The 24,034-nt window shown below is 37.7% G+C and overlaps 1 pseudogene across 1 annotated transcript; it reads left to right on the top strand.

Moving 5' to 3' along the window:
- Positions 1-15,264: 15,264 nt before the first annotated feature.
- Positions 15,265-23,315, top strand: LOC307101094 (MSL complex subunit 3-like; annotated as a pseudogene). The gene is made up of 3 exons: positions 15,265-15,390; positions 21,728-22,501; positions 22,683-23,315. The product of its transcript is annotated as an MSL complex subunit 3-like (transcript).
- The last annotated feature ends 719 nt before the right edge of the window (positions 23,316-24,034 follow it).

The raw sequence follows: 24,034 nt of genomic DNA, 5'->3' as shown, positions 1-24,034 counted from the left end.
ACAAGCTTTGGCTGGGATTCACATGGCAACAAGTTGTCATTATTTAAGGAAAAATGTTCCATGTTGTAGTTACTGCTGATCTCACTTATAATCTTGTTTCTCTAAAAAGAAAAAAATGTGATGTCCACAAAATTACTACCCACTATGTGTAATGCTCAAGTAATTTTCCATGTAAACCTCATTTTTATAAGACTAAAATAAAAGCATCATGGAAAACAAAACAAAACAAACAAAAACCCACATTCCTAACAATTTTTTTCTTCTTTTCTCAGTTTTACAAATTAAAGTGCAATAATATAATGAGGTGAATTTTTATTGAAAGAAAATCCCCCCTTATTTATGTTACAATATCTAAGAAAATATCTCTAGCATCTTTACTACCCAAATCAAACAGATGCTCTTGAGCTAGCAGGAGCACATTCAGAGAAACACCCTCCTTTATTTTAAGAAGTTATTAGATGTTAAATTCAGAACATAGTAGTTTATATTATTAGCATTTCGTGGTTTTATCTTTTTTTTTTCCCCCCGACTTAGATTATTTCCCTGGTGATCCTGATAAGTCACGTGGCTTTGAATTTTATCTATTCCCTGGTCACCTCACAATTTGCATCTCTGACTTCCCAAATTGTGAACCAATCACATGCTTAGCCGCTGGACTTGAAGGATCATTAGGCAAACTTATTGCCTAAAATAAATCATTTGATCCCTCCAAACACCTTTCAAAAATATCCCCTAATCTAGTGTTCTTCATTTCAGCAATTAAAACCATTATTTACTGAGTGGCACAAATCCAAAAACTATAAGCCATTTATTTATTTATTTTTCTCCTCACCCACCACTTCTAATCTATGAAAACCCTCAGGAGTTCAGGTCTACCACTAACATATATTACAAATCTAAGAATTTTTCTCATTCCATTAACATCACCCAGGTACAAGCCATCATTGTTCCCTGAGCTACATCAAGAGCCACTTGGACAGTGTCCCTACCAACAGTCTTGATCCATTTTGATGCAGTCACCACACAGTAGAAAGAGAAGTATCTTTCTACTAAAAGAGAAACATGCAAATTGACCATCATTCCGCTACACCCACCAGCCAATCAGGGCGAGTATGCAAATTAACCCAACAAAGATGGCGGTGGCCATGGAGTTGGAGCAAGCAGGAGGCTTGGTTTGCTCCTGGTGATGAGGAAGCCAAGCTTCCTGCCCGCCCTGGCTGGCCTTGGCCTCTGCTCAAGGCTACAAAGTTTCAATTATAGAAGATAAATAAATCCCAGATACCTGCTTCCAGCCAACCTTGGCCTCCGCTCAAGGAGGCGCTGAAAAAAATAAAAAATAAAAAAAGAAGGGGCTGTGAGCTTGGGTTGCTGGAGGGTGTGGCCAGCCTGCAAACAGCCATCAGCCCCTCACCCAGGCTAGCCAGGAATCCCAGTGGGGACCCCCACCCTGAAGGGGGTGTGGCCAGCCTGAACACAGCCCTCAGCCCCTCACCCAGGCTGGCCACACCCCCATGGCCCGATCCCTGTAAACGGGCAGTCGAACATCCCTCGAGGGGTCCCAGATTGGAGAGGATGAAGGCTGGGCTGAGGGACACCCCCCCCCCCCGTGCACGTATTTTGTGCACCGGGCCTCTAGTTTTTTAAATATAAATCTATGCTTATTACTCTCTGCTTAAAATCCTCTAAAAAGGTTTCCTATTATATTTAGAGTAAATTCCTGACTGTGGCCTATATTATCCTGAGTGGGTCTTTCCTTCCTCTGTGCAATCATATCCCACCATTCTCCCCTGTCTGTATATTTCAAGTGCACTGGGTTTCAGGCTTTTTCTAAAACATGCCACCCCTTGTTCTCAGAGGTCTTCAATAAAAACTGTAGTTACTAATAGATTACTGTGTAGCAAGCACTCATTCCCTGCCTCCTCCAGAGTGGGTGAAATATACTTTCCCACATTTTGACCATGACTTTGGTCATAAGGCTTGCTTTAGCCAATGGTATGTTAGCAAACATATGGGAAACAAAGACTTGCAAGGTGTTTGCTGCATGGGGATTGCCCTCTTTCTCTTCCTCCACTGCCCAAGACCTTTCCCTGATGGTCTCCAAATGAGGTAAAACATGAATCAGAGACAAACTAGCTGTCTTGCAAAACTGCAGTGTAAAACAGGGTCACCCTGGCTAACTCACAGATTAGGAAGAGGATTAAATGATTAGTTTTAAGTAACTGGGCTTTAGAGTAGTACAGCATTTTTGTGGTCACAGTTGACTGATACAACCATTATTTAAAAATGCATCCTACTGCTACCCCTTTCAATCCCCAAAGTCTTTATTTGTTGTGTTTGTGTGTGTGTGTGTGTGTGTGTGTGTTTTGTAAGTAAAAGCATATATCTGTTTTCTTTGTCTTCTTTCTTTTATTCTAATAATAATAATAATAATAATAATAATAATAATAAATGATGCTGCTCCACAGTAGGCACTCAGTAGATATTGTTAACTGGATGAATTAAGGAACTAATGACATTCCAGCATCCCTTCTTGATGGTTTTAGGGTAGCTATATCTCACTCACTCTCACAAGAGTATTTTATTCTCCAATTTGTGAACTGTAAAACCCAGGAAGCAAATCTCTTTCGGAGAGATTCCTAGCCAAATGGTATGAGACAATGCCTTCCAGGAAGTATTGAATATTGTTTTGAATTAAAATGGACATTTTATGTTGCCATGAAGGAAAACTGGAAGTATGGTGGTCCTAAAGGCACATGTTGGCCTTTCCAATTTGGTGAGCCAATCTGTGCAGAAAGAATAGGTAGGGGCAAGTTGTTAGAGGTAGAGGACTAGAGTGAACAATAGAGCATTCTGAGTCTAGACATAGCCACCATAACTAATACCACAGGCCTCAGAGTAATCTAAGATTAAACCTAAAATTCATTTACTGAAAACCTACTCTATTACAGGCACCATGCCAGGTTAATTTTATTTCATGTAACATAGCATACTGTGAAGTGGGGCTCACAGAATGATATTTTTCCCATTGTGTAGGTTTAAAAAATAAAGAGTTTTAGAGAGTTTAAATAAGGATAAGGGGACTTACTTATTAAGTAGAGCTTGAATAGCACTAAACAATGCTTTCATTTCTAAAGCAACAGCTAATCTTTGTAATATTAATGCCAGATCCAATAACAAGTCCAAGGAAATCTTGCATTAACATGCTGTGAAAAATCTTATGGCAAATAAAGGACATGCAAATGTTCTTAGCCTAAAAGTGCACTTAGTAAAAGGCAGGTTGGGTTCTATTCTCAAATTGTTTCCAGTTCATCACTTTAACCTTGTTTGTTTTTATTGTTTGTTTGTTTCTTTCCAAGCTTGGGTGTATTGCACATATTAAACAAATACACAAACTGTTTATCTCAGAATCCTTCTTCTTGTTATGTGGCACTTAAATGGGATCTGCACTCATTGAATTACTTTAACTGTGGCGGGAGATGAAAAAAATATATATGAAAGAAGAACTATAAAGAAAGTGAGGTTGCAGCCCAAGGGAGTCAGGGCGTGGCCTGGGAAAGAGAACAGTTCCCATATCGTCCTCTAGGTGGAAGCACTAGTATGTATAGAATGAAAATGGAGAAGCACTCCTGAGGTATTAGGTCACATTTTTACGTGATCCTAATTCATTAAGCCAAAGAATTTGGAGATGAAAAGGTCTGTGTGGAACACTAGTCTTATACTTTAATTTTACGGAGAAGGACACACAGACATAGATACTCTAAGCGGGTTATAAATTTCCTCCATTTTCTAGTTCTTAATCACATTGGTCTTAACTGTTTCAAGTCCAACCTCATTTCTTATCCCAGAGAAAGTTTATTCTCTAATATCAGTCAAGCTATTTTGAGAAATCAATGTATCTTCTGTGAGTTGTGTGTGTCTTTTTTAATTAGTAGTATAGCATCTCCACAAGTTGGAGAACATCCAAAGGGTATTAGTTACTATAAAATGGACTTTTCCTTTTGGATAGGCTTCTCTTTTTGGTATTTTTCTGGCTTTTGGCATTATCAGTTTCCATTGCTGTCTTTCAATTAAAAAATATTTAAGGCCCTAAGTCATGAATTCTCTACATATATGATCTTCTGACCCTTTCACTGTATAATATTGCCACTTTTTTTTCTCTGTCTCTTCTGGCCCCGAAGTGGAATAAACATGGTCATTCATCAGAGATCATTATTCAAATGTCTGCAAGGACCAGGCAGATGACATGTCCTATTTTAAGGGGCCATCTGGCTAGCATTTTTTAGAAATTCCGATATTTATGGGAATGTCACAATATTTAGATGCAAATATTTAGCTCAGTTAAAAAAAAAACAACACTCAGCAGACAAATGAAAATGTCGGTGTATTGAGTTCAACTTTAAGATTTACCATTTTGCTAGTCCCTGGTTTAAGTACTATCCCTATTACTTTCTACTTTGTGGCGTTAGAGTTTATCTCTCTGGGACCCTTTCATCATCTGTAATATACAAATAATAACCACTGTCTAAAAATAGTAATATTGATTATTTTTATTCCTATATGGCCGCATTCATCACAAAGTGTATATGTAACAGCACTCAGTAAATGTTAGCTTGTGCATCTAATTGCAAGTACTCTCACTCCTCCCATTTATTCTTATTTTCCCATTTTATTTGTGCTTTACATTTATATCCCTTAGTCTTTTTATAAATTATTTAAGTATCTGTTCATAAAATCCTATATCAGACTCCATCTCAAAGATTCTATGTGAACATTATCCTTTTCCTGCCTCACCAAAGTTGAACATTCTTTGGCCTCTTTGCATTCCAATTTTGAGGTCTTTTAATGATAGCTCAACGTATAACATTTGTCCTTCTGTAGCTTGTTTTTTTAATTGAAGAATAATTTAGGAAAGGCAAAGATCCCTAAGTGTAAAGATTGAGTTTTGACAAATGTTTGAATTTGTGTAATTCAAACCCTACTAAAGTTGTAGATTATTTTCTCATGCACATTTCCATTGAATTCCTCTGATATCATGGGCAAATATTTAATTTTGCCTATTCTTGTTCTTTATATAAATGGAATCAAACAAACATTGTGTACTTTTTTTTGCAAGTGTGTGCTATTGCTCAATTGAGATTGGTTTCTATTATTGCATATATCAGCAGTTTGTAGCTCTTTATTCCAGAGTATTATTCTATGGTAGAAATATACTATAAATCAGTTTATAGTATACATCTGTGGGATGGACATTGTGTGTTTTTACTTTGGAGCTATTATGAATAAACTTCTTATGAACATTCAGATATAAGTATTTCCTGTACCTATAATTTCATTGTTCCTCTAGAAATGCCCGCAGTGAAAATACTGGGTTATAGGGTAGGTAGGTGCTTAACATCAAAAGAAATGGTCAGTTTCCCATGTGGTTGTACCATTTTAAAATCCCACCAGGGAAGGGGTGGGGAAGAGAGTAACCAAAGAATTTGTATGGGCACAGACAATAGTGCAGTGAAGGACTGGGGAAGGAGCAGGAGCTGGATGCAGGGGTCAATTGGAGGAAAGGGGGGACATCTGTAATACTTTCAACAGTAAAGATAAGTTTCAAAAAATAAAATAAAACCCCACCAGTAATATCCTCACTAATATTTGGTGTTGCTATTCGTTTGAAGTTTAGCAATTATACTGGGTGTAAAGCATTTTCTGATTTTAATTTGCTTTTCTTTGATGACTAATGATGTTGAACTCTTTCATGTGCAGAGTGGACATTCTTATATTTTTCTTTGCAAAGTGTTTGTTTAGGTCTTTATTCATTTTTAATTGGCTTATTTGTCATTTTTCTTGTTGCATTATGAAGTTTCTTTGGCAAATATATGTATTGGAAATAATATCTCCCAGTTTGCAACTTGTGTATTTTTATAAGACTGTCTTTCATTGAGTAAAAGTTTTTGAGTTTGATGACATTTAATTTATCACTTTATTCTTTCTGGTTAGTGCTCTTAATATTCTAAGGAATCTTTGTCTGCCCCAATGTCATGAAAATGTTCCTTTATATTTGCTTTTAGGAGCTTTCTAAATTTAGCTTTTAAATTTAGATCTGTAAAACATACCAAGTTATTTTTTATGAATGCTGTATAGAGTTCCAGATTCAAATTTGCCTTTTGATACTCAGTTGCTCAAGCATCATTTGTTTGGGATTGCTTCAACCTTAGAGACCAAATGGGAGATAATTGATATCTTCAAAATATTGAGTCTTCAATGTTGTATATTCTCCACTTATTTATGTCTTTTTTAAAAAAATATATTTTATTGATTTTTTACAGAGAGAAAGGGAGAGGGATAGAGAGCTAGAAACATCGTTGAGAGAGAAACATCGACCAGCTGCCTCCTGCACACCCCCTACCAGGGATGTGCCCGCAACCAATGTACATGCCTTTGACCGGAATCGAACCCGGGACCTTTCAGTCCGCAGACCGACGCTCTATCCACTGAGCCAAACCAGTTTCGGCAATGTCTTTAAAAATTTAACTTCTCATTGCACAAATGTTTCAGCTAAGGGTCTGTTTTATTACATTTTATTTTTTAATTGCTTATTGTTAGCATATAGACACCAGAGAGATGTTTGCATAGTATCACTGTATCCTGAAATTTTGCTAAATTCACATACCAGATCTATTAGCTTTTGGTATATTCCTTAAGTTATTCTAACAAAACAATCACACTATCTTACCTAATAAAAGAGAAACATGCAAATTAGCCATCACTCCGCTACGCCCACAGCCAATCGGAGTGAGCATGCAAATTAACCCAACAAAAATGGAGGTTAATTTGCATATGCAGGCGTGGAGTGGAGTGAAGCCTGCTATGAGGGGAAGGGGGGCGGCGGAGGGAGTTATTGGAGTGGTGCTCCAGACAGAAGCAAGGACTTGCCGGCTCCAGGTGAGCTGAGAGCAGGGACTTGCCGGCTCCCGGGCGGCTGGGAATGAAGCCAGGGGAAGGAATGCCTATTCTTGCACAAATATCGTGCAACGGGCCTCTAGTCTGTCAATAAAAACACTTTTATTTGTTTTTTCTCAACTTTTAATCATGTGTCCTTGTTGTTTTTTTTGTTTTTGTTTTTCCTAATTGAATTTTCTATGACCTCCGGTACAAAGTTGAATAAAAGTGGAGAGAGTAGAAATTCCCACCCTATTCCTGACATTAAGTGAGAAGAGTTCAATATTTCACAATTAAGTTTTATGCTAACTCAAAGTTTTTTCTTCTTTTCCTCATTTTCTGAGAGTTGTGATTTTTAATGGGTATTTAATTTTGTCAAATACTTTTTCTACATTTATTAACCCATTGTACGCCATAAGTATCTTTAGACCCAAGCGGTGGACCTTCCCCACATACCACGTGCATCTATTAAAAAAAAAAAAGTTTTCTCTAAATGGCAGCCCTGACCAACTTTAAAATCACTTTTCGTGAGAATTTGCAGCTGAAAATATTCAAGAACAGCCGAATTGTGAGTAACATATTTATTTTTATAATATTCATTGCAAATTGATGTTTTAAATTAAATTCAAAATATCATGGTGTGTGGGGATGGTTTCTGTTTTGGACATGTGACAGTTAACTGGTTAAGGTATCATATGAATTTTTTCTATTAATATGTTGAATTATTATCATTGATTTTTAAGATAAAAAAATCAACATTTTGTTGCTGGAATAAACCTTACCATATCTTGTCTTATTATCCTTTTAATAAATGTTTGGTTTGCTTTGCTTATAGTTTGTTAAGTATTCTTTTCAAGTCTTTTCATTAGAGACAATGGTCTGTGATTTTCCTGGAATACATTTGACTAATTTTGGTGTCAAGATTATTCTGACCTCATATAATAAGTTAGAAAGTAATATATCGTCTTCTATCTTTTGAAAAGTTTGTATAACATTGGCATTATTGTTTTAACTGTGCTTAGAATCTACAGTGAAAACACCTCAGCCTGGTGAAAAAGTTTAAGCTTTTGAGAAATTTTAAAATAAATCTAGTCCTATTTATATGTTCTATTTATTTTATCTAATTTAGTTTTATTCTAAAAATAATCACAAAGTATGATAGAAGGGACATCTGTGCTTATTTGTAAGTCTTTTCATTTGTGTCTATAAGATGTTGAATAGTTAACACACATTATTTAAGACATAGATAGTTAACTGTTTAAATGAACATAAATGTTAAGACAGGCATCCCAATAATTGTTTTTCATTGTGAGCATGCTAGGAAGCTGCCTACTAACTAATTCTGACAATATGATCATAATACCAATTGAGAAGCTGTTTCAGTACATATCCCACTATTTTTAAACATATATATCCCGACTGGATAAATCATTGTTTTAGTGACTAGTGTATTTCAATGAATTTCACTATATTATTTAAGTTATTAAACTCATTCATATATATTTGCTCATATTTATTTTTATTATTTGGAGCATTCTTTTCATTGTTAGAGTTGTTTGTGTTTTCCTTTTTTCTTGATCAATTTGTTAGAGATTTTTCAGTTCTATTTATCTTTTCAAAAAAACTGTTTATTTCATTGATTTTGTTTTATCATTTGTTTTATTTTATTGATTTTTTTCAGTCTTATCATTACTGTGACTTCCTTTTACTTACTTTTGATTTAAATTATCCTTCCTCTTTATATTCTTTAGATGCTTAGAACAATGATTTTAAACTTTTTCTCTTTTGTAATAAATACTTAAATCTATAAATTTCCATCAACTCATGACTTTAGCTACTTTCCATTACTTTTTGATAAGTTGTGTTTTCATAAACCTTTATTTACAATATTTTTAAAATTTCCTTGTTAACTTTAATTTGATCCACAAAGTCCTGGATCCCATCCCTAGAGTTTCAGATTCCGTGGGTCAGGTAGCGGTCAGAAAATTAGCATTTCCAACAAGTTGATACATGATGCTGCCGCTATTGTGCTAAGGGCCAGACACGAGGGACCACTGCTCTCAGACATGGCCCTTAATCTTAAGGTGTGGCCTTTCTAAGCCTCTTCACTCTAGCAGTTTGGAAATCCAATTTCTTCCAACACCTGGCTACTTCTAGAATATCTGTTCTGCTTCTATTGTTCCAACAATTACTCTGTCTGAGACCTGTGGAGTCAAGCCTTGTGTTCAGTCAAATATCTGAAGAAACCATTCTGCAGATGTCTGAGGCTCCTTCTCTGTGCAGTTCCTCATCTCTGCTACCTGTGCCACGGAATACAGCAGGCTCAGCAGTTCCCAAATAGGATCAGTGTTTTCTTTGCCCAGCAAGGCTCAGTCTTCTTTGTGGGGTTTTCTTCCTTGTGCTGCAGTTTGAAAAGTGCCCAGGCAGAAAATCAGGGTGACTGTGGGACTCAGCTCATAAGTTTTCCTTTATTCAGGAACTATAGTTATGGGCTGTGCTTTCCCCAAAGCCTAAGAGTTGTTTAATATATCTTATCCTGTTTTGTTGATTATTAAGGCAGGAAGGTAAACCTGATAGCCATTACTCTGTTGTGGCCAGAACTGGAATTCTATATACATCATTATCAAAACTCCTTACCCTCAACTGAATGAAAGATATTCTCTCAAATAGCTAGTTTTTTTTCTTCCAATTCTCATTTACCACTCTCCAGTTCCTGCTCTGATTGTAAACTACACAGCAAAGTATTTAATACTTTGAATTCAATTAAATGAGACCATCAATGAATCAGAAATAACTCTCTAAATAACACTTAGATTGAAACAAGGTAAATGGCAACAAACAACCTGATATTTTTTTTTTTAAATCTGTTTTGGGTTTATTCATTCATTTTTAATTCATTCATTCTATTTACATTTATTGAACACTTACATTTTGAAAGCTCAGAACTAAAGAGGGTGGATTGTACAGTGAATAAGAGAGTCATCATTCTTTTATTATGGTTTGGAGAAATAAAGTCTGAAAGAAAAATTTCATTGTGAAAAAAAGAACATTCCAAAGCCTAGATGCCAACTCTTCTCTTTGGTTGGCATTTATCTTAATGAATTCAGCATTGGTTAGGATCCAGAAAACTGATCATCTTTTAGTACTAGATATAATAAAATCTTTGTCAACTAATTCATGATAACTGAACATGCCAGAAAGTAAAGTACTTAATTTTTTTTAAAATTGATTTTAGAGAGAGAGAGAGGGAGAGGGAGTGATAGAAACAGTGATGAGAAGGAAACATCAACATTGATTGGCTGCCTCCTGCACATCTCCTGCTGGAGATCCAGCCCCAAACCCAGGGAGATGCCGTGAGCAAGAATCAAACCAGTGACCTCATGGTGCATGGGTTGATTCTCAACTACTGAGCCATATTGGCTAGGCAAGAGTAAAGTACTTTAATCAGATTATAAATTTCTTAATTTATATTCAGATCTCTAACTACCACAGTGTCTGCTCTCACCCCCTCAGGCCAAGACATTCTTTTGTTATAAGATTTATTATAACTAGGAATTGTTTTGTGAGAATGACATCAGCACAAAGACTATTAAGTGATAACAATGGTTCCTGGCACCAGGCTCTGAATTGCTTCATCTTCACAGCAATGAGAGTTAATGTTTATTAAACCACTACTTTCTCACAGAATTCCAATGTCTTACCATACAAATTTAATCTGCATTTTACAAATAGAAACACTGAGACTCAGAGAGCTTGAGTAACTAGTAAGTTGTAGAGCTGGAATTCAAACACATGAAGCCTCATTCATAAAGTCAAGTTCGCAACCACTCTGTTATAGGGCTATGCAGCGTCCAAGAAGGCAAGATCTGACATATTGATTCTTGGGATGTTAGTATATGCATTGAGGTGGCCTCAACATGTCATTTATTTCCATTTTTCTATGTTTCAGTGGCTGCCTAATGTCGCATTAAATAATAATAAGATATTATTTCTTTAGGTATGTATGATAATGAATTCAACCATATTTCAGTGAAGTTTGTCAGGTGGCTATGAATAACTATTTTCAATCCACTATTATAAATTTATAGGGAGCTATCAACCTGGTGCACTGTGGGTAGTGTCTGCTCAGAATTATTATATTTGGCTTTAGCATTTTTTTAAAAAAATGTAATTTGTTGCTCTGTGTTTTATATGGCAAGGTTTCACATTTTAAAAAATTCAGATTTTCACAGATTCTCTTGAAAAAGAATTTGAGAATTTAGAAATGATGGACCTACATTCCACATAGTGGCAATCTGCTAGAGCTAGCCACGGTACTCTATTAGCATCACCTGCTTAACAATTTCAGGCAATTTTCAGTAGCAATCCTTGACATGTGGTTTAGCTTGAAAGAAAATAATTACTGATATTATTTCATTAAATTGTATATGAATCTACTTACTTTAATATTCATAGAGTTAATTATAATTGGAGTGCATTATTTATTTAAGCATTCTGCTATTAAAATATATGAAAAATATTGCTTTTTTTGAGAGGCAGCCTGTCATAATTTTTAAGGGTATGGCTTTGAAACTCTGCTCTGCTACTTAGTAGCTTTGTGACCTCAAGGAAGTTATTTCACTTCTCTGCATCCCAGTTTCCTTTATCTAGAAAATAGTGATTAAAAAATAAGCCTATCTGGCCTGGCCAGTGTGTTCAGTGGTTAGAGCAGCGGCCTGTGCACCCAAGTGTGAAGAGTCACGAGTTAGGTTCCAGTCAAGGGCACATTCCTGGGTTGCAGGTTCCATCCCTCGCCTGGTCAGGTCACATGTGGGAGGCAACCAATAGATGTGACTCTCTCACATTGATGTTTCTCTCTTTTTCTCTCTTCCCTGTCTCTCTCTCTCCTTCTATCCCTCTCCTTTCCCCTGTCACTGAAAATCAATGGAAAAAATACCCCAGAGGTAAGAACTTTTTAAAAAAGGAGCCTATCTCATAGACTCTTATTAGGATTAAGGAAGTACCTGACGAATAATGTGTTTTTCACTATTATACACAATGATACAAAGTGCACCTTTTTGGACATTTACACATACTCCACTAGGTGAATTTTTTTGAAGTAGAGCCACTGAGTTATATATGTGTATTAAACACTTATAGATAGTATATTGGAAAATTATTCCACAAAGTGTTTCAATTAAATACTCATCAATAATGTATGCCCTAATAAATATCAGGAATTACTTTTTAAAATTTGGCCGACCTACCGTTGTCAGGGGTTTTTTTTGTTGTTGTTGTTAGTTTGTTTGTTGTTTGTTTTGTTTTGTTTTTGCATTTCCATGATATCTAGTGAGTTGAATTGTGGTAGTTATTTAACTCTGTATGATATTGTGATTTATAATAAGAAATACATACTTGGTCTTTGTCCCCATTTGTGGCACAGAGGTCCAAAAACCCTTGGAATTTCCTAAGTGAGAGAGTAATAGAAGTGTCTTTTCTTATATGAATGAGGTAGATTTGGGACCCCACCTAAGGATGGGGGGCTGGCTATCAGGAACCAACTGTGTGATTAGAGGGTTGGGACTTTCCATCTCCCAGCCCTCACCTCCAGCAAGGGGAGAGGAGCTGAAAACTGAATTCACTCACCAATGATGAATGATTGGATTAGTCATGCCCATCTAATTCAGGCTCCATAAAACCCCCAAAGGACAGGATTCAGAGAGTTTCTGGGTTGGTGAACACGTGGATATGTGAGGAGAGTGGTGCGTTCTGAGAGGGCTTGGGAGCTCTGCACCTTTTCCCCCAACCCTTGTCCAATGCATCTCTCCCATCTGGTGTTCCTGAGTTACATCCATTTTATAGTTAAACAGGGATCTAGTAAGTTAAATGTTTCTCTGAGCCACTCTAACAAATTAATTGAACCCGAGGAGGAGGTCATGGGAACTTCTGATTTATAGCCATTCAGTCAGAAGTACAGGTACCAATCTGGACTTATTATTAATGGAAACTAAAATTGGGGTTGTAGGAGATGGCAGTCTTGTAGGACTGAACCCTTCACCCATGGGATCTGGTGCTATCTCTATGTAGAGTTAGGCTATCCTGCTAGCGGTTCTCAACCTGTGGGTCGCGACCCACAGGTTGAGAACCAAAGCTGTAGAGCCTAAGACCATTGGAAAACACAGATATTTACATTACGATTCATTAACAGTAGCAAAATTACAGTTATGAAGTAGCAATGAAAATAATTTTATGGTTGGGTGTCACCACAACATGAGGAACTGTATTAAAGGGTCGCGGCATTAGAAAGGTTGAGAACCACTGATGTAGACAGTATCAGAATTGAGCTGAATTGTTAGCATACCCAGGAGTGTCTGGAACACTGCTTTCCCTTTACCCAACAGTTTGGAACTGTGATTAGGATACAAACACTTTATGTAACAATTTACCCAAAAACTTAACAGCTAAAAAACATTTATTAACTCAGGCAGTTTATAAGAAGCAAGAATCTGGGAGCAGCTTTGCTGGGTGGTTTTGTCTCAAGGTCTCTACTGAGCTTTCAGCCAAGCTGTTGGCAGAGATGCAGTGTCCGAAGGGGCTGGGTGTCTGCTTCTACACTCACGCCATGTGGCCATTGTCAGTAGGCTTCACTTCCTCACCACGTGGGCTCTCCATAGATTGCTCACAACATGACATTCCCCAGAGTGAGACAGAAGCTACAGTCTTTTTATAATCTAACTAGAGGCCCAGTGCATGAAATTTGTGCACTCGAGGGGGAGGTCCCTCAGCCTGGCCTGTGCCCTCTCCCCGTCTGGGAGCCCTCGGGGGATGTCTGACTAACAGCTTAGGCCTGGGAAGCAGGCCTTAGCAGGCAGTCAGACATCCTTATCACTGCTGTGGAGGTGAGAGAGGCTCTTGCCACTGCCACTGTGCTTGCCAGCCCTGAGCCCGGCTCTGGCTGAGCAGTACTCCCCCTGTGGAAGTTCCTGTGTTGAGCATCTGCCCCTTGTGGTCAGTGACTGTTCGATTTTCATATTAGCCTTTTATTATATAGGATATTAAAAAAGAACATCATAACTTCTGCCGTTATTTGTTATAAAAATGTCACTAAGTCTACCCTACTGTTATTCATTAGCAGTGTGTCACTAAGACCTGTCTACACTCTAGGAGAGGGGATTAAGCTTCACCTATTGAAGGGAGGAGCATAGAAGAATCTATGGACACAGTTTTAACATGTCAACACTGAGCTTCTTTAATGCTTCTATGGATTGCCTGTTCACAAGCATGACCATGTTTTAATAGTAATTTTTAGGACTTTACTACATATGAAAACCTACAAGATCTAATCCACTATATTGGGTGACAATATAGTCACATTTTTTATGTTTCTCCCATAAGTCACTTGAGTAAATGCCTATATCCTCCAGTGAATACCTGAAATGAGGATAGTACTAAACCCTATATACACTTTTTTATTTCCTTATACATACATACCACTTCTCTTGGGTAAATCCGAACTGCCAGCATCACTACTCTTGTGCTTCAGGACCATTATTAAGTCAAATAAATGTTACTTGAACATAAGCACTGTGATTCTATGACAGTCAATCTGATAACAGAGATGGCGACTGAGTGACTGAGGGTGGTGGTGTATACAGTGAGGATACTCTGGACAAAGGGATGATTAATGTCCCAGGCAGGATGGATCAGGATGGTATGACATTTCATCACTTTACTTCGAAAGGCACCGATTTATAACATATAAATTGATTATTTCTATAATTTCCCATTTAATGTTTTCAGACCATTGTTGACCATGGGTACGAAACATCAGAAAACAAAGCAATGAATAAGGGGGGACTACAGCATTCATCAGAAAATCTGATATTACCTCTCCCTCTCTCCTTCATTTTCCTCTTTATTTATAAAACAAATCAGTCCTGCTTACAGAGAATATGGGAAGGAAATTTTTTAAAAGTGAAAAGTTTACTTGTAGTTGTAGCTTTTAAAATTTAAGAATAGTTTAGTGGGTTTTAGAGAGAGAGAAAGGGAGAGGGAGAGAGAGAAACATCAATGATGTGAGTGCACAACATCCATTGGCTGCCTCCTGCACACTCCCTACCAGGGATCAAACCCACTACCTGGGCAAGTGCCCTTGACCAGGAATTAAACCAGCAATCACCTGGTGCCTGGGACGAGTGCCCAACCAACTGAATCACACTGGTCAGGGCTGGAGTTATAGCGTTTTAGCTGCCCTTGTTCCTATTGCTCTCACAGGTTCCAATCTGAAAATCTGGATTCGTAAAATCAGATCTGTGCCCACTTATCTAACAAGCTTAGATCCCTGAAAGTGCAGAAATGGTAGCATTGAGGATCACACATTTCTTTCTGACCTACACTAACAAACTTAGCAAGAATTTGGAAATTTATGGTGGCTGCATCTTGAAAATTTCCAAGAATGAGTCGTACCTCATATGGCTACAGGTTTGTCCATAGAACCCTAGTGAGAAAGATGCAACTGCAACCTGTAAACTTGCTTACAGTTGGATTCAAATCACCCTTCGCAACCCTGGTATCCTTTCAATCCAGAATAGCACTTTTAGTCATTGAGAACTTCTGTAACATTGAATCTCAAAGGGAAGGTGTGGACTGAGATCCATGAACTTCCCAGGAGGCTCCCAATCTAGGTGCAAATTCACCCGCCAGTTCTCTCAGAACACAAAAGTATTAAAGAAGGTAGTGTTTTTCCCAAAGAGCAAAAGGTGCTGTGTGATGTTCTTCAAGAAAAATTAGTTCAAGTTCATATGTTTCATATTATTGGTGTATTAGTCTACTCAGGCTATCATTTAAAAAAATACCACAGGTTGGGTGTCTTAAGCAACACAAATTCATTTTCTCAAAGTTCTTGGGGGCTAGAAGTCATTCATCAACATGCTGGTAAATTCAGTTTATGGTGAGAACCCTCATTCTGGCTTGTAAACTGTTACCTTCTCTGTATCCACGTGGCCTTTTCTCTGTGTGTCCTCGGTGAGAGAGAGCTCTGCTATCTCTTTCTCTTCTTATAAGGATACCAGTGCTATGGGATCAGGGACCTGCCCTTATGACCTCATTTAACCTCAGCTAAACAACTCCCTAAATGCCCTCCAAATACAGTAACATTGGGGGTCAGAGCTTCAACATATTAATTTTGGTGGGACTGTTTAGTTCATCACAATTGGTATTAGTGCTTTGATAAATATGAGACTAATCTGTTCTTTGTATTCTAAGGAAAGATGGCTGGTAGTGGTGTAAACTAAAATTACATTCACTAAATCCTTAATAATATTAAAAAAGGAAACAATTCTAAAGCTATTTAATTATCATTTAAAAGCCATGTTCGTGACTGTATTATAATTCTAAACCATTATTGTTGTTAACATCTATAAATAATAGTAGCAATAATAACAGCTACTTTTTAGTTATTATGATTTTCCTCAATTCTCCTGTCGATTTAATTGCTTTTCTCCTCATATTATCACTCTATGCATAACTATATTATAATTGTTTTTCCAATTCAATTCAAGCTCTTTGAAAGCCAGTACTGTGCCATTCAGTCTTTGAATAGTAGGCTTTTAATTCAGTACCTGAAAACTCTAGCATTTGAAAAAATGCTTATTGTGTCAAAGTACTAATGAGCTTCAAATCAATGTGTTTGTTAAACATGAACCAAGCATAAATGGTAGAGAATATGATTAGTAAATTTATTAAGATTATGTTTGTATCTTTTTAACATTAATAATTTAACTATTTTAACCTTTATTAAAAATCAACATTTGTTATTATTACTACAGATTAATTTGAATCACTCAGATAAGGCACTTCAGAGGTAAAAGAAATTTAACTCTCTTATTTTTAGTATTAATAATATTTGAGGTAAACCTCAAAGTCTTAAACCAATAAATGATTGGTTTTTAACATTTTTAAAAGCTCTGAATTGAATGATATTCTATTTCTTTTTTTACTGTACAGATGGAGACTCTTTTTTAATATTTATTGATAATATTTATAACCTAGTCAGAGCCAAAGACTAACCATCAACTTGTAATGATTCTAGCACTTTCATGTGTGAGTAGTTAAGGAGGTAGGAAAAAAAGAGGTGGTCCTAATTCTTCTAGAAACAATCCAGTCCAGCAAAATAATTTTTCATACATAGCCCCACATAGTCAGGAAATGCTGGGAAATTGAGCTAACATTTATTGATTATATATTATGTACTTGGAATGTTGTATATGTTACCTATTATAATTTTCAAAAACCATCATATTAGGTATGAATTCTATCATTGGAGGTTAGTTAGAAAATTAAGGGTCAGAGAGTATAAAGAACTCAATGTCCCAATGTCACACCGCTAGTAAATAACAGAGGGCAAACTCAAATTCAGATATGTTAGATTCCAGAATTCATGGTCTAGGTCAGTAGGAGTATATTACATGGCAGTAGTTCAGCATAAGATCTTTTTCTAAGGGGAGGAAATGTTGACAGAGAGTTTTCTATTACCAGTATATGTGTGTGTGTGTGTGTGTGTGTGTGTGTGTGTGTGTGTGTGTAATGTACATTACTCATAAGATAGGACATATTAAATGGCTTTCCCTTTACTCAGCCTTTCTCCCTTGGCAATATTATTACGTCCCTGACTTTTTTCCCCTCCACTTACTTTATACACAGAAAGTGTGTCTTTTGTCTCTGTACTCTTCCAGGTATCTATATATTGGCAAACTAGGTAATGTCAAATTGTATATGACTTAATTCTTTTCAAGTCCATGTCCTTCTGTATTTTCCACCATGCCAATAAGTTTAGAAGCCTGCAAACTCTTTGTCAAGCTAGTAGCTTAAGTACCAACTTTCTCTTAAGCTCTGACATTGAGGGATATGGGCAAAAGTTCTGAAAGTGGGAGGACCTGAGGGATTTACAAATATTGACCCAGCAGCACTGGAGTGCACACTGCAGGGTTTTGCCAGGAGCAGCCCTGAAGTTTTAACAGGTGTGGTTGGTCAAAGAAGTTTCTCCAGCAGCTGAGAAGCTGTTGCTGGCTCATGGCTTCCAGCATGGTAGCAGCTTCCTGTATTCTGCTTTTGTTTCTCTATTCCTTTCAACACCTTTGTCAACAATTCTCTGCACCAAACCTTGCTTGGCTTGAACTACCTAAAGTGGTGTTTAATGCCAAGCCTGGAAACATATGGTGTCAGCTTTTCTTTGCTTATCCATTCCGTATTTGTTAAAGGAGGCTTCCACATTTTAAAATTATTATTAGTGTTTGGCACATTAAAACTTAAAGAGCAAATTTCTAGTAATCACACATCACATATCTTTATAAGACTATTTTAAAAAATCTGCTACTGCTTCATGAGTTCATGAAAATTCTTGTCACTGGATTAAAACTATTTTTTTAATTATTGTGTAAAGTATTACATACAGTATTATGATGTCTCCTTTATCCCCCATTGACTTCTCCCCAGCCACCCCCACCCCACACATGCCCTCACCCCCCTAGTGTCTGTGTCCATTGGTTATGCTTATATGCATGCATAAAAGTCCTTTGGTTGATCTCTTACCCCCCCTCCCCTGCCTTTCCTCTGAAATTTGATGGTCTGTTTAATGCTTCTCTGTCTCTGAATCTATTTTTGCTCATCAGTTTATGTTGTTTATTACATTCCATAAACGAGTAAGATCATGTGATATTTATCTTTTTCTGACTGGCTTAGTTCACTTAGCATAATGCTCTCTAATTCCATCCATGCTGCTTCGAATGGTAAGAGTTCTTTCTTTTTTACAGCAGCATAGAATTCCATTGTGTAGATGTACCACAGTTTTCTAATCCACTCATCCACTGTTGGGCACTTAGGCTGTTTCCAAATCTTAGCTATTGTAAATTGTGCTGAATATAGAGGTGTATATGTCCTTTCTAATTGGTGTTTCGGATTTCTTGGGATATATTCCTAGAAGTGGGATTACTGGGTCAAATGGGAGTTCATTTTCAATGTTTTGAGGAAACTCCATACTGTTTTTCCACAGTGGCTGCACCAGTCTGCATTCCCACCAGCTATTTTCTTTATTTGTAAACTATAAAATACAGGTCATTTTGGTCTGTGAGATTAAACCCAAGTCATTTAAATGCTTGCAAATAGAATGAGCATATACATTTATATAATTTAAAAATAATACTGAATTGGGAGAATTGTGTTTCAAGCCTACTACTGTGTGGTTTGGCAATTAATTTATTCTCTGATGTCCTTAGCAGGAAAATGAGTCCTTGCATGGTCTGTTTAAGTCCCTAGGTTTTTATGTTCTATTTTACAAGTTACCTAAAAAGCTATATGTGAGATATTAACATAGTTGACAGTCTGTTCTCCTCTATGCTAACACATGCCCTTGAGCAAGTGCATTTATCTCTGAGTCTTGTGTTCTTCATTTATATAATGAGATTTTACATAGAGGGTATCCATGTTTTCTTTACCTACTCTAAAATTATCTTTTGGTCCTGTTTGATTTCATTGTTTTGAGTAATAGTTAAATTATCACATAACTCTTAATGTCAGCTTTTTAATTGATAAAATTAAAGTAATACCTTTCTTTAAAAAAAAAATGTTTTTATTGATTTTAGAGACAGAGGAAGAAAGAGGGAGAGAGAAAAACATCCATGAGAGAGAGAAACATACATTGGCTATCTCCTGCATACCCTCTTCTAAGGATGAAGCCTGGGAATTAAGCCTGCAACCTTTTTAAAATATATATTTTATTGATTTCAGAGAGGAAGGGAGAGGGAATGAGGGATAGAAACATCAATGATGAGAGACAATCATTGACCAGCTACCTCCTGCACCCCCCACACTGGGGATCGAGCCTGAAACCTGGGCATATTCCCTGACCAGGAATTGAACTGTGAACTCCTCATTCATAGGTCAATGCTCAACTACTGCGCTACGCCAGCTGGGCAAACAGGCAACCTTTTGGTGCATGGGACCACACCCAGCCAATTAAGCCACAGCAGCCAGTACTGAAATAATATTTTCTTTTCTGCTAGCAATATTCTGATCAAACAAGATATCAATATAAAATACCTTGTGTAAAACATTATTATATAATAATATGATTCTATTATTTAGTACAGTAGATAATGTCTATTTGACAGTGTTTAATCATATGCACACATTTAATTTTATTAAAGTATCAGTGTTTCACAACACTTCTTTTGAAGTTGAGTGATTTATAGTCCTAGTCACCCTTATAGGGATTTGTCAATTAATCTCTTTAGATTTAATAAACTTCATTGCTATGAAGTGAAGAAATTTGGACTTTCATTTAGGACACAGGTATCTAGCTAACACCCAATCTGTCAGCTATTCAAATATTGGTTAATTAGTTAAAAGCCTATTGAAGCTGAATGACTAATTAGACACATGATTATATAAGGCCTACAAAAGCTTAGGAATGCCATTCTAAACTTTTTTGGAAAATCGAAAGAACATTGCCAACATAAAAATCTCTGCTTCTGGGCTTTTCCTAACATTCAAGATAATTATTTTTTTCCACGCTCAAACCTCTTAGAGAAATTAGTTCACTACTCATGATACCTACATCCAGTATTTACAAGATCCTGTGAGAAAAGTCACATCCATTCCCATTTTAAGACATGATTTATTTTACTATGAGAAAAATTAAGGCAGAAAAAAACTTCAGAAGGTAGCTTCTCATTGGAATAGTAATAATAATAGCAACTCTGGAATTCAGTCTAACTTTTTATACTCCACTAACTTTCTTGTGGTTTTCTACCTTCTTCTACGAACAGCTTCGTTCTGCATGGTGCCCTTTTGCTAAACCATGATGGTCCAAAAATTCTCATTTTAAGTTTTGATCCCGCTTTTCTGGCTAGTGCTAATTATTTGTGAGTTCTCTATTGTCCAAATAAAACAGATTCTGTATCTTGCTATTATTTTCCTTAATTATGCATGGACTTTGGAGTAAATCAGATAAACTGATTATTATAACAAGCTGTGTAGTATGTTATTCCTTCACAAATTACCATATAAGTGGTAATAGAATAGTTCAGAATCAAGCAACTGTGTGTAATCAAAGATCTAGAACCTCATATCTGCTGTTCTTTTCATGCAGGCCCTGGGGGAAACTGGCTCTTACCAGTACAAACATGTTTGATAATTATACCACAAAGCCAGTTTTATCATTAATATGTGAAGAGTAAATTTCTAGTAATAAGGAAAAACATCTGTACAAGACACTATTTTTTTAAGAAAAAAAATCCCCTTTAACTTACTTTTGATGGAAAATGAGAATGCATTTTTATTAGTTTCTTCATTTTGCAGATCAGAAAACTCAGACAGGTTAAGGGTTTTATTCAAGATCTCTACTAGGCCGAAGCCGGTTTGGCTTAGTGGATAGAGCGTCGGCCTGCGGACTCAAGGGTCCCAGGTTCGATTCCGGTCAAGGGCATGTACCTTGGTTGCGGGCACATCCCCAGTAGGGGGTGTGCAGGAGGCAGCTGATCGATGTTTCTCTCTCATCGATGTTTCTAACTCTCTATCCCTCTCTCTTCCTCTCTGTAAAAAAATCAATAAAATATATTAAAAAAAAAAAAGATCTCTACTAGGAAGTGGCAGAGCTATGACATGCATCCAGTCTATGTAGCTTCAAAACGAATGCTCTTAACTCCTGTACCATAGGGGATGGGGCCTTACACCTCTCATCCCGCGCAGAGCAGAGCCACATGGGCTCCCTGGCCACGCCCTGTCCTACTGATCCAGGTTTTTTATGTTATTGTTGGGAAAGACAATAAAAGGCAGAAAGATACCAGAATGTCTGGACCATTTCAATAGTTGGAACAGAAGCTGGGATGGGTGAGCATCTGAAGATCATGTCCTTGGTAACCCTGATGAAAATCGAAGATTATTGCATAGATTGGCAAGAAAAGCTGCAGCTCGCATAACCACAAAAAGAAAGGAGAAGCGCTGCCGGTTACCTGATGTCAGTTCTGTCGTTAAAAGCCTCCCCATAGAAGAAAAGGATAGAAGTGATGAGAACTCCATACGCACTTCCTCTGGGACAGTCGTGAAGGAAAGGGTGAAGCGATGCATGAAGAAAGTGACACTGCAGGAAAGACGTGAAGGAAGAACTGGAGCTGCACACACAGAGGGAGACGGAAGAAGGAACAAGGACTGTAGACCTCCCTGAAGTCCTGAGGGAGCTGGAGGACGATTGCTATTATATCAACAGGAGGAAAGAGTTAGTGACACTTCCGTGCCGAACCAACACCTTAACTGCACTGGGATCCAAACCAAAGCGTTTTGCTACCAGTGCATCTTTTCAGCCTACGAGAGGCCTCGCGCCAGCAGGCTGCCACCAGCCCACATGAATGTGCATTGAACCCCAGCAGAAAAGAACGCTCACCTTTGTCAGGAGACGGTGGGTGGATTAAGGATAACCTTTGATTATACTCTTCCACTGGTTTTGCCGTATCTATATGAACAAGGTCAGTATATAAAGGTGATGTCCACATTTTTCCTTCTGATTAAGGAAAGTGCCACAAACACTAATAAGAAACAGGATGAGAGATCAGCCAAAGGACTTGTATGCATGCATATAAGCCTAAGCAATGGACACAGACAACAGGGGGGTGAGGGCATGAGGGGGGGGAAGGGTGTAAAGGGGAGTAATGAGGGAATAAGGACACATATGTAACACCGTAATCAATAAAGAAATTAAAAAAAAAAAAAAAAAGGAACAGGATGCGCTCTCTCCCAGCCCACCTTTGTTGAATCCATCTACCCCTTTGTCCATGGAGAGTCAGCCCATCACAGGTGAACCGGGCTCCCCCAAAAGGTAGGAAGCTGAGCCAGAGCCTTGCAGTCTCTGCGGCGGTCCACGCACCACTCTGCCAAAAGTCTTAGCAACTTGTTACCTCCGCCCAGGCGCCTGCGACAGGACACAGCAGGGCATGTCCACCATCACATCCTGCGCCTAGAAAAGAAGACACCTGTGCCTAGCAGATCGTCCCCACCTGTTCCCGTGACCCCGAACAAGGAAGGCAGTGCGGTGTGTGCCAGCTTTGATGTCAGAAGAGCTAATGAAATAAACAAGGTCCTCTCCCTGAAACTTGTACCTGACAGTTACCCTCCAGGTGGCCTGTGGCCTCCACCTCTTACATTTATGGGGCACGACACTTGCGGTTGAGTGTTCCAAACATCTTGGAAAGATCTCCTTTTCTGCGGAGAATCTGAAGGCTTTCCTGGAGCACTTTGATCTCTTTCAGACTCCCTCCCAGAGTCCCAGAGTCCCAGAGTCCGCCTATATCGCTGCCTGGGGGCACACTACAGCACCAAGAGCCCACGGTGATTTACCAAAGTTCCCATGGCTCTGAAGAACAGCCTCTCTTCCCGGCTTGGCACTCTAGGCTCCCAGTGGGGAACTGGGGAGAGAGTGGGAGATGTGATGCCCACCCCGGGGGCGGGGGTGGGGGGGCTCTAGCAGAGGGCCCAGCTATTTGAATTATTACATACCGTGGTTACTTCTGTTAAGGAGTACTTCCTTGGTGCTTGAACAGCCTCCAACATCTGACCTTAGCCACCGTACACATCATCTGTGACGGTGGGAAAAGAGCAGCTATGTTCCCAGTGAAACATTTATGAAAATGTACATAGGTTAGGCTGTTTCAGAACACGTTGGAGTTGGTAGCAATAGCCACCGTTTTTAGTTACTTGTTACCACGAGTAAAATTGTTTTGCAAACTGTTTTCATTCTTATGATGACACTGAGCAACTCTAACAATTTTTAGTTTTTCTTGGAAACTGCAAAGTAGTCCTAAATTATTTTAGAGGGAATTGATATCGAAGGCAAAAGAAAATTTGCAGCTATACCTTTATTTTTGATGATCTACATAAAAACATTGCTTGAGTTGTTTCAGATTTTACAGCTGTACTTCATTGTGTAATGTTATGGTTACCATTCTGTAAAACATTATATATATATGTATTTTTATGTTCTGAATAAAGCAGAGACCTCCTCGCCAGAAGCAAAAAGGGTTTTCTATCAGAATACATGTTTTAATGTTTTAGCCTTGTTTGGCTTTTGAGATAAACT

Source organism: Cnephaeus nilssonii, assembly GCF_951640355.1.
Source record: "Cnephaeus nilssonii genome assembly, chromosome: 6".
In the NCBI taxonomy this organism is placed as follows: domain Eukaryota; kingdom Metazoa; phylum Chordata; class Mammalia; order Chiroptera; family Vespertilionidae; genus Cnephaeus; species Cnephaeus nilssonii.
The sequence above is the reverse complement of the archived record's forward strand: the minus strand, read 5'-3'. Positions and strand labels throughout refer to the sequence as shown.